This window comes from Diabrotica undecimpunctata, chromosome 4 (genome assembly GCF_040954645.1).
Source record: "Diabrotica undecimpunctata isolate CICGRU chromosome 4, icDiaUnde3, whole genome shotgun sequence".
Lineage (NCBI taxonomy): Eukaryota > Metazoa > Arthropoda > Insecta > Coleoptera > Chrysomelidae > Diabrotica > Diabrotica undecimpunctata.
The window spans coordinates 44,506,763-44,517,234 of NC_092806.1; positions in this window are offsets into that span (position 1 = coordinate 44,506,763).

Sequence of the window (10,472 nt, forward strand, 5' to 3'; positions counted from 1 at the left end):
ATTTTTAATTGGGAATCATTATTTGAGAATATCAGCAATTTTTAAGCAATACCTTACAGTATGTAAATAGTTTTACAAAATGCACATATTGCCACAATTTGCCCCAATATGGGGTAAGTTGTGACGAACTTGGGGCAGGTTGTGACAGTAAATATTTTTAAATATAATAAACTTTAGTTGGAGAATAATAACAAAGTTTCCATAATAAATTTATTTTATAGTTAAGTATAGATACATAAATGTTTGATAAATGTTTATGTAAGAAACAAATGTGTAGAAAAACATCTAGTGAATTTAAAGTAAAATAAAAAACTTAATCGCTATCGTCAATTTGTGCTGATTCTACTTGTAGTTCTGAAGAGTGGCAGTTTATACAAACATAATAAAGATCATCTTTTGTGCACTTTACATGAGCCCACCTCTTGCATTCCATACATTGCACCCAGTCTTCTCCTAACCTAGACTTTTTATATGGTCCCATACAAACTAAGCAAAAGTAATCTTCTTCCTCTTCTTCTGAGCTGTCTTCTCTTTTTCTTGTTGCGGTCTCTTTCTTTGGCGCTGCTTTTTTCTTAGGCAACAGTTGTTTTGAGTCAAATAATTTTTTCTTTATTTTATCCTCTTTGCACTTTATTGTTTCCTTCCTCTTTAACTCTTCACTGCGAATTGTCTCCTTGACAGGTGTGCTAGTCAAAATTGCAGATGTTAAGCTCTTGCGTTTTTTATTTTTTCGAGGACCAGCTTTTGGCAGAGGTCTTATATCCATAGGGCTGACAGGCAGAACTTCGGCATGAAATGATCCTGGTAGGTTGGCCTGCGATGATCCTTGTTGATATGGTCCTGGTTGATAGGTATGGGAGGGTCCTGGCTGGTTAGCATAATATGACGACGGTTCAGGTTCATCGAGATGCTGAAACTCTTTAAGCTGCCCAGCACTGGCTTCCTCATTACCATCTACGATGTCAATAGGCCTATTCAAAGGTCGGTCGGTCACCGAAGAACACAGAAAGTCTTCTTCGTTAAAAATGTTTCTATTGAATTCCCATATTCCTGTAGAACGAAATCCTGCCTGAACATTTGTTGGTGTTACAGCTTTAGGTAATGCTGTTTTCACTATACTTGGGATGTCATAAATTGAGACTGTGTTTCCAGGATGAGATTTCATCCATCCACACATGGCGTCGTTTAAAAACTTCTTAAATGGACCAAAAACGGAAACATCCAGTGGTTGAAGTCTATTTGTTGTATGGGGAGGGAACGATAAGAGAGTAATACCGTGCTCTGTACAATAGTCAAGGACTTCGATATATAGGTGAGCACTGTGGTTGTCTAACAGAACTAAAACCGGTGATTTCTTTGAGCACCTTACTTTTTTTACAAAATGCTTCATAAAAAACAAAAAGTCCGGGCCTGTTATCCAGCCACTTGGGTTAGCAGTACCACAACAACCTACTGGCCCATCACGTACAAAATGCTCCTTGTAAAACTTACGTGGAAAAACGAACATAGGAGGAACTGAGTTACCCTCTGCGTTAATAGCAAGAACCATAGTAACATTGGTCCCCCTCTCAGCTGAAGTGACACCACCAACTCTTTTCTCGCCTTTCTTCGCTATGATTTTTACCGGTTTTTGGACAGTCCCAGTCCCTGTCTCGTCTATATTCCAAATATCATTAGCTGTAAAATGGTTTTGACTTAATACTAATTCGAGGTTATCAAAAAAGAGTCCGACATTGTGCTTGTTGAAACTTGTACTCCGACTTAAGCTGGTAGCCTCAGGAACACGAATAGACACATTATTGTTACGTTGCATGAACTTTGTAAATTAATCATTACTGGCGTGTTTTGTTGCTACCCAATTCTCAGGCACAAGAACTTTGTTCGCTATAGCAAATTCAAAAGCTAAACTTTTCATTTCTTTTGGGCTAATACCATAAAATATTTTCGCTGCCTGAACAGCATATTCACAGAGCTCTTCTTCTTGTTGTTGTGAAAATATCATTCGAGGTCTTTTGTAACCCATTTCTACCACTCCATCTGGATTGGTTTGTTGTTTTTTTATATATCTAAGTAAGGACATCCGGTTAACGCCATATTTTTCAGCTGCTTGCCTTAAACTACACGATCCAGACTTAACATCTAACGAAGCCGACTCGTAACTGTTTATATTACTCCGACCACGTTCCGTTTTCCTTTTATAATTTCTCACCATTATCTGTAACAAACCCATAAACATGCATTAAAATTAGTAGGGGCATGTTGTGACACTGTCACAATCTGCCCCAAGCCTTTCGTCACAACTAGCCCCACCGTACGCCATTTTACATAAAGCCACTTGCACAGACCTTGACACGTCGTATAGAAACCAAACTGTGTCTTACTAGAGAGAAATAAACAAACTATCTACTACAACTAGAATAAGTTTCTTACCTTGTGGTTTGAAAGTGAAATAACAATTCAAAGACAACAGCAAAATTTTACTTCGTTACAACGAAATGACATATAATTTTATAAAGCGGCAGAAACGCATAGCATCACAACCAAACTACACAAACAGACTGAGGACATGCGGACGTGGAATTCTGGGTAACCGGGCGACGCTGCTACCTATGGTTAGTCTATAAAACTATTTGGCACAACATGCCCCTGTCACAACTAGCCCCGATCTACCCTAATCCAAAGTTTCTATTTAATTTAAATATTATTTTTATTTGGGATTATGAAACTCTAATAGTCTGAGATATTGTAATTTACAAGAAGGAGAACTTGGAGTAAAGTTATTGAATGTACTAATAAAGAATGGTTTAGCTCAGAGGAATCAATTTAAAGGGCTAGAGAGACACCAAACCTCAAGAGAGAATTCGAGCTAGCTTTTCTACACTTGTGATGGGGCGTGGAATAAAAAACTAATATATGAGATGATAAAATTATATAAACAAGGGAGAAAATGAGACCTACTAACACAAACAACGAAATAAGATAGGACAACTTGGAATTTAATCTTGTATTAAGGGCACTATAAGTAAATATACTAAGTTGCCTACGGTAATGAATGTAGGCGCCACTCAAGACTACCTTGAGAATTTAGAAATGAGAAAAAAAAATCAAGAAACAGGTATACCTAATACAATAACCTGGAATTATTTTAAAAAACCACTATTTACCTTGTATTGCTAAAAAATACTTGTTAGTAGAAACTGAAATAAAAAGCTAACTACTAATGATAACTATATTTATAAATTTTATTAAACAGTTTAAATAATTGACTTACATGTAAAAAAAAAGCTGAAAAAATATAAGTGGTGGGTGTAACATGGTAACGATAAGATGGGGCCTAATAGCCACGAACAACTAAAGATACCACCACTACAGTGCCAAGTAACAAGGGTATTAGTAAAAACAATAATATAAAGTCCAAGAGAAAAGCGAAATAATTTAACACTAAAGGTTTATATTAGAATACAAAGTAAAGTAAAGGAAAGTAGTAGTAAAGGTAATAAAAGAACAACTATGGTTATAAATGAATATCTCACCTAGCAGACGCAAAGGGGTGAGATACTCACCGATAGGACTAATATGTGTCCGAATAGCAACTAAATACCAATAAATATAATTAATATATTTATATAAAATATAGAATGAGTCGGGTCATTCCTTATATCGGTTGGATTCTTTATAAAAACCTATTTAAAAAAAACCGCATTAAATTTTTCCCTCCCTTATTGAACAATTTATATAAACTTTAATTACCCCTTCCCTATTTATAAAAAAACCAGTAGGTTTACTTGGCAATATGCATATAAGCAGTTTACACTGATTCTAAATCAAAACAAGTAACAACAATTTAGAAATATTAAATGATTTACAGGTATTTATATGAATTTAAAATTAGAAAAAGCTTATCTGTTCCAACAGCTGGTTTCATAGATAATTTTTCGACTGTTCTAACAACCATTCAAATTTCGTCATTTTGTGTCATGTGGAACAATTTCACCTAATAATGTCAACATTAGACTGATAATTGCATTCAGTGCAATTTTCAATCCCTATGACAACACGATCGAGTTTGACAACTTCATCCAAATAAATTTCAAAATGACACGTTTTGGCAATGAGAATGTTCAAGGTATAAATGAGATATAATATAGTAGAGAACAGCAACGAATCTAATGTTAACTTAAATTTTATTAATTGTACTTTCACTAACTGTACTTTTAATAAATAAATGTTTCGTTATGATTTTTTTTTCGAAAAATTATCCTTATTATATCCCTATTATAATTGATGAATGCCTCATAATTTCATGACAAATTTCTCAAGCTCGTTGCTTGGTAACAGCACTCAGCCTTCGGCTTCGTGCTGTTACCAAGGAACGAGCTTTCGATTGTCATGAAATTATCTCGTCTGTTATCAATCTCCTAGGGATATTACTACTGAAAACAGGTTCACATAGGGTTTAACCCTCTCGGCTCTACAAAAACCCACGACGATGAAAGGCTGATTGGAATAAGCCTAGCTAATTTCTCCAAATGATTGGATGGGTATATGTAAATATACTGTGGATGGGTGGCTGGTGACGAATCTACAAAAATAACATCAAGAAAACCGTACATATTTTACATCGGATCGGTCGGTAAACGGCTACGCAGCTCGGACTTTTTACTGTATTCAAAAAAAATCCATATGAAATTATGATATAACAACGTTGGTTCTATTTTGTTTCTTACAAAATGAATAACGATATATATGAATATTAAAGGAAGCGATTTTATAAAATAAATAATTGAGATTGCTTACCTGAGACGAGCGCGTAGCTTTAGAAATTTAGAGCGATTGTCATTATGACGTGGTTTGATCTATAATTTATTATCATTTAAGTTTATTGCTTAGTTTAAGTTGCTTTAATATTTAATTAAATTATTATATTAGATTATTATTATTATTAGGTATTAACTAAAATTTCGACATGTGTAAAATACGCTCACTTCTCAAATTGGTCCCAAATTTTTTGCCACCAGAGATATGGAGAGTTGCTATTCACTCTCGAGTCTTGAGCCCAACTGACGACCAAACCAAAATTTCGCTTTTAGCTATCGTTTAAGCATAGCGATCTCTTACATTTTGATTTAGGTCATGAGCGTATCTAAAGAGATTTTTAAGGGAGCAGCGTGGTAACTGCTAGAATTGATGTAAACATAATTTATATAAATTATTTAATCCCATATAAACATATAATTTAAATAAGATATGCAACAAGAAACCGGCAGAAAATTCAACATGGTAATTTCCCCAAAGAAGACAAAATGCGTGGTTATAACAGCAAATTAACTAAGATGTAAATTGGAGCTAGGTCAGATAACAGATGAAGTGATGGAGTTTAAACATCTAGGCATCACATTCGCTAGCTACGGGAAGCTCAAAACAGAAGTTAAAGATGAAGTGAATAAGCAAACAAACCGACAGGTGGCATGAATGAAACAATATGAAGAAATAAAAATATTGGAAAAGAAATGAAAAGCAGAATTTAAAAAGCAGTCATCAGACCAATACTGACATACGCGGTAGAAACACCACCTGACGCAGAGAGGATAAAAAGGATGTTAGAAACGGCAGACATAAAAACACTTGATGGTAAACCACTATGGGACAGAGTTCGAAGCACAGATATACGAGATAAATGCAAGGTGGAGAACATTAAGAACTGGATAAGGAATAGAAGAGTAGAATGAAACGATCATTTAAGCCGAATGAGAACAAATAGAGTAGTAAAGACGACACGTTTATGTACGTATGTTCCCAAATATTCAATTTACAATCATTAAAACGCTGGCAAGAGACGCTTGTTCTACTCATGCAAAACTAATACAGAAAATAAGTCGCTTGGTTTAGTTATACAAAATTCAAAATCCAGAATAAGAAGAAAAGCACTTGATCTTTTTAAATATATCTGGTTAACCGTTACTAACAGACTAATGGGATTTATTCTGTAGATAGTTTATGCTATTTCCCACCAGAAAGCGCCATAATCCACAATTAGAGAAAATGGCGCTTGGTCTAGTGATGCATAACCATCCAATTGTTGTTATTAGGGTGTTTTTATTTTCGTTGAATTTAAGATATATATATATATATATATATATATATATATATATATATATATATATATATATATATATATATATATATATATATATATACCTATAAAGTTGGAGTTAGCAACGGTAGAATTAAAACGAAAGAAACTATTTTTAAAAACGAGCAGCAACGTATAATAGCCTTCGCCGACGAATTAACAATTCTAACAAAGAGCTGAAGAGGGTTGCGAAAAATATTATCGAAAATGCATTGAAATACGCATTAAGTAAAAATAAAAACAGAACCCAATATACGATCATAAAAACAAGGCAAAAAATCAGCTGATAGTAAATTAATCAAATGGATCAAGTATAACTTGAAAAGCATCTGAAAATTCCAGTACCTGAAATGATCATGCGTTAATAGATAAAGAAGGAAGGTCTAGAAATAGCTGGCCTAAAGCTGAAAGAAATAATAGTAAAACGAAATAAAAAGTTAGATAGCCAAAAATCACAAATGAAGTCAAAATACGTATCCAGAAAGTGCAAACTAAGAATATACCAAACAGTGATCAAAGCGATGAAAATCTAGGTCTATAGGACATGGGTACTAAATAGAAGGGAGGAGAAAATATTAGAAACATAAAAAAAGTACTAATAAAAGACACATCTTTGGCGGGAAAAAGACTGATGATGGGTGGAAAAGAAAGAACAACAAAGAATTATTGGAGATTTATGGTAAACCCAGGACCTAGATCCAGACTGTTAAGACTTGTGCACCACAGAAGGTCAATTGGTATAAGAAGACGAGGCAGGCAGAAAAAAAGATGACGAGAAGATAAAAAAGTGAAGAAAGACTTAAAATGTCTAAACATAAAGAACTGGAAGGAAAATGGAGGAGTATAGTGTACCGTGCCCATCACTTTCTTTATAATATATTATAAAGGAATTACGTTATGTAAAATAACTTAATATATAGATTATGTAATTGTTTTATGTAAAACTTTAAATTATATATATTGTAAGAAATGTAAGTTTGCCCTACGCCTTTAAAGCCTATTGTGCGTTAAAATAAATAAATATTAATGTAAGCCTAATTGCGTTTTTGTTCATACTTTTTAAGAATTTTAAGAAAAAGTCGTCTAGTCTTTAAGACTGGTCACCTCTAATACTTCTTTTTCGTATAGCAATTTCTACGTTTTATCCATATTTTTACATTTTCTATATTAATCCAGATCTTACTGAACTTCTAATTAATATTTTTATACCTTTAACAATTTAATTATGTGTTACGTTATAAATTCCTCTGATTTCTCTCCGCTCTGTAAGCGGTTGAAAATAATTGTTACTTTTAATTTTTTAATTTTTTGAGCCCGTTCTAAATTTAAATAACTTAAACCTCATTGTATTTTCACCCATAGAAATCATAGTATAATTTAATATTAATATTTTGGGACACCCAGTATTTGCTGAGAGTTACATAAAAACTTTAAATGATGCATACAATTTTTTAACTAAGTTGAACTTATATTGGTGTATAATAATAAGCATATCAACGTCCAATATAATAACAGAACGTACTTACAATATAATAATTTACAGAAATTTGTTTTGAAGTGAACTAAATTTAAAATATTATTGCCTCGTAGATTAGAGCACAGAAGTAAATATTGATATATTAGGATTTATATTCCTATCAGCAATATTTGGAGACCCTGTATATTCATTCCTCGATGTAACCTAATAGCTGCTGTCAATACCTATTGTTAGATGCCCAGAATGTTAAACTTGTTTGTGAACGGGAATATGATCTCTGGCTTGCTAACGACATGAAATATAATACTTACTCATCTAAAGAGTTAATTGAAAAACACCCAATGAGTTTTTTGAAAGCTTATATTCTAACTTTATGTAAACAATATATTTCGTATCATCAAAAACATCTTATTGTAAACTGAGTACATAGACTAGGCAGCCTACTATAGAATATACAACCCTCTATATAGAATGTTGGACTATATAGAGGGATAGCCACCTAAATGTTAACTCTGATATTTGGCAATATCCATGGATTTTGTGAAAATGTTAAAACAGGTCGATTTTTATTCAACAGCGGATATCTTTTAAATAATGTTATGTAACACAAAGCTTTAATTTTAAATACAAAATATATCATATAGGGCACATTATTAGACTGCACATTAGTGTATTTCGCTGAAAGACTCAGGCATTCATAATTTTATTTTTTATAATTGAAGACATGAGATGATAAAGGTGCCATGTCCACTTTTTCAGATATTGAGTAATTGAAGGAAACGCGTTTTCACTTATATATTTTTTTTAATAAATTTTATAAAAATTACCAATATCTTATTAGATTAGAATCGTTTTGTACTTTTTTATATAATATTTTTTGTTTTTCTAGAATTTAAACTTTTTTAGTAATTTTAATTTTAATGGACATTAATCAACCAACATTTTATGCAGATGTTGGTATAAACTTGAGTAGAGAAAGGTGTTATGTCACCTATGTTGTATTTAAATTTTAAAAAAATAATAAAAAAAACTATTAAAGATCAATCTGGAAATTAAATTTTATTTGCAGATTAACAAAAGCAAAGTAAGATACATTAAAAATTTATAAACAAAAACACAGAAACATTTAAATTTAACATGAATTACGTTTTTTCTTAGGGTTTTTTAAACATTCTTCTAAAACAATATCATAATACCATTTATACTCTGCTGGAATAAACGTAAGTATCTTGTAGATTTGAAATTTTTTCAGAAGTCAAACCACCGCATTTAGGTAACTTTTGTAAAACAACTTGATTACTTTGAACTATCAGTTTTCTTTTTTTTGTAAGTCAACTTCCATAAATGGGGTAAACGGATCTAAACTAGTTTTGTAAAAGTATTTTCCAAAACAACTTACTCTTAGCCACTTCACTTTATCTCGAAAATTTATTTTTTGGTCAAGACTATTAGTGAGTCTTTTGTTTAAATGAAGTTTTGCAGGTAGAGTTTCAAAGCAATAAAAAAAATGTTCCATGTTAAGGCATACACTTTGTTTGGTACTCGCAGATCTAATAATTTCCCGATATTGGTCTGGTATATAAATATTCTGATGTTTTCTAAGAACCTTTTCTATTCTTCCAAAGTCTCTGTCAGAGTCAAGGTAACTGTGACCAACTTCGGGAAATTTATGATCAATGATCTTAAATATTTTATTTAATATTAGGTATTGAAAAAGGTTAATAATGGAGAAGTTTTTGTTTTGTGATGCCCTTGCTTATGTGGTGAGGGCATTACCTGGCAAGATTTTAAGTCATTTTGAGCTTTAAAGACTTTTTTTCGTCCAATTCGGTATAAAGAGCAGAAAGCATCTTTACACACTAGTGTATTTTCTTTATCGCACGTAATAAAATAGCTGTAAGCTTTCGTTTTTATATTTTTACGAAGGCGGTGACGATTAACTTCCTGCATCTTAATACTTTTAAAAATTAAAATATTTTTGGAATTTGTATCTAGCTTATAAAATTTTCTTAGAATTTCTTCTCTGCTTGCAATACTAAACTTCTCAGTAAAGTTTAGTCTACATTTTTCTTTACACAGTAAATCTCTTTTAATTGTTTTTTCTTCCATCACTTTACCAGTCTTTTGAGAAATATATTCTTTACCTTGTTGTCTTAACCTTGCAGCTTTATTTCTTTTCCAATTATCAGGTTTCCGGACTCTTTTTTTAGTTGTTTTTAAAACTGGTTTAACAATTTCTCTTCTACTTATTTCATCGGCAGTAACATGGAATTGCTGGTTATGTTCTTCTATACGTATTTCCCGAGGTATTTCCTCCTGCACTTCGTCAATCCTATCCGGGGTTTCCCTGCTGTTTGTCGGAACCTTAAAAATATCTTAGTTATTTATTAAATTTATACTTATTTCTAATTTCTATTTTTATTTCTTAATCTTAACTTTTTTTAGCTTTACCTTTTTAATTTCTTAGTTATCAGAAAACATTTTACGTTTGACTCGTCGAATAAGAAATATTTGAGTTATCAGAATCCTCTTCTGAATCTTCTTCACTGGAAGGGGAATTATCCATATGTGATTATCTTCACCCTTCCAGTGAAGAAGATTCAGAAGAGGATTCTGATAACTCAAATATTTCTTATTCGACGAGTCAAACGTAAAATGTTTTCTGATAACTAAGAAATTAAAAAGGTAAAGCTAAAAAAAGTTAAGATTAAGAAATAAAAATAGAAATTAGAAATAAGTATAAATTTAATAAATACCTAAGATATTTTTAAGGTTCCGACAAACAGCAGGGAAACCCCGGATAGGATTGACGAAGTGCAGGAGGAAATACCTCGGGAAATACGTATAGAAGAACATAACCAG